Raw genomic sequence first — 1,314 nt, 5'->3', positions numbered from 1 at the left:
CAAACGAGTCCTTTTTTTTTTTTTAAAGATTTATTTATTTATTTATTTATTTATTTATTTATTTATTTATTAGACAGAGACAGAGACAGCCAGCGAGAGAGGGAACACAAGCAGGGGGAGTGGGAGAGGAAGAAGCAGGCCCATAGTGGAGGAGCCTGATGTGGGGCTCGATCCCGCAATGCCGGGATCACGCCCTGAGCAGAAGGCAGACGCTCAACCGCTGTGCCACCCAGGCGCCCCTCAAACGAGTCCTTTGAGCGAAGGTTTCAGGGCTATGGCCAGCCACCCCCTCCTCACTCCGGCAGAGCTGTCCTTTCCCCCTCCTTGCCCCTGCCCTGCCCTGCCCTGCCCTGGGCTTCTCAGCCCCCCCATTCACCAGCCCTCCCCGCTTCTCTCTTTGTCCCTTCCCCGCCCTGGGTTTTTTGATTTTCGTTTTTTGGTTGTTGTTGTTTTTTTTTTTTTTTAAGATTTTATTTATTTATTTGACAGAGATAGNTGATATCCCGGAGCCTCACGGGGCAGACGCACTAGTTCTGGTAGCCAGTGTCCCACTCCTCAGAAGGCGGAGCCTAAGGAAAGGGATGGACTCGGCACTTGGAGGAAGGGATGAGTGTCTCTCAGCTACCCTCACGCTCCCTCTGCATTCAGACCTCGGCGAAGCCCACTCTGGGGTGGGGTGGGCCGTCCGTGGTGTGGAGCCAATGGGCGCACCTTCCCCCCATTCACCTTCCCCCCCCCCCAAGCTGGGACCTGTGGGTCCGCTCCCACGGGTCTCCTCTCTGGGAGGGAGATAGCTCTAGAAAGTTCCTTCTCAACATTCCCAGGGAGCAGGGTTTGTAATATTTTACAGCAGCTGTTTAACATTTCCCTACCTACTTATTAAACACGAAAGGGAGTAAATTAAAATGGCAAAGTAAAATGAAATAAAAGGCGTCTTTTCTTTCTGTAAAGAGACAACACCTAATTAAGGAATATTTGAATCCCACAAAAATGCAGACTCTCATGGGTGACATAAAACTTCTTTTAAACCAGGAACAAAACCCAGAAAATTGGGGACAGGCCCAAAAGGTAGTCCTTTACAACACAAAGCTCCTTCCTGCTGAGACTTTTGACTTGTTTCTCCCTTCCTTTTTTCCCCCTTCCACAGTCCTAGGGGAGGATTAAACTCAAACGAGTCCTTTTTTTTTTTTTAAAGATTTATTTATTTATTTATTTATTTATTTATTTATTTATTTATTAGACAGAGACAGAGACAGCCAGCGAGAGAGGGAACACAAGCAGGGGGAGTGGGAGAGGAAGAAGCAGGCCCATAGT

This window comes from Ailuropoda melanoleuca, chromosome 7 (genome assembly GCF_002007445.2).
Source record: "Ailuropoda melanoleuca isolate Jingjing chromosome 7, ASM200744v2, whole genome shotgun sequence".
Lineage (NCBI taxonomy): Eukaryota > Metazoa > Chordata > Mammalia > Carnivora > Ursidae > Ailuropoda > Ailuropoda melanoleuca.
The sequence above is the reverse complement of the archived record's forward strand: the minus strand, read 5'-3'. Positions refer to the sequence as shown.